Raw genomic sequence first — 493 nt, 5'->3', positions numbered from 1 at the left:
GCACATATCCCCTCTCTTGTTCTAGTAGGCCAGCCACTATATCTTTGACGTGGGCACACACAAATTCGATGGCACTCTTTATCGACTGCACACGCGCACACACATACACACATCATCCCTCTCTTCGATTCTATGGACACCTCAAGTCGATGATACCTCCACTCTCTTCTCGTGGATCGCCCCCTATATATAAATGATATATCCACTACTAGAATCAACGATTTTACCTAGGGTGGAATCCCTAGGTGAAAGCCCAAAAACTCTAGGTAAAGGCTTTACCTAGAGCTTCCCCTAGGTAAAGGGCCCTAGGTGAAGTCTAGACGGGAAAGAGGGCTGTCCCTAGCGTTTTTCATCCGCCCTAGGGAAACTAAACTTTACCTAGGGGCACATGCCCTAGGGAAAGTATACATCTGGTCACCTTTGCCAACATGGAAAGCATGTATACCTAGGGACATATTCTGCCCTAGGGAAAGCTTGTGAGACCCAAGTTTAT

Source organism: Triticum dicoccoides, chromosome 5A (assembly GCF_002162155.2).
Source record: "Triticum dicoccoides isolate Atlit2015 ecotype Zavitan chromosome 5A, WEW_v2.0, whole genome shotgun sequence".
Lineage (NCBI taxonomy): Eukaryota > Viridiplantae > Streptophyta > Magnoliopsida > Poales > Poaceae > Triticum > Triticum dicoccoides.
Note: the sequence above shows the minus strand (reverse complement) of the source record.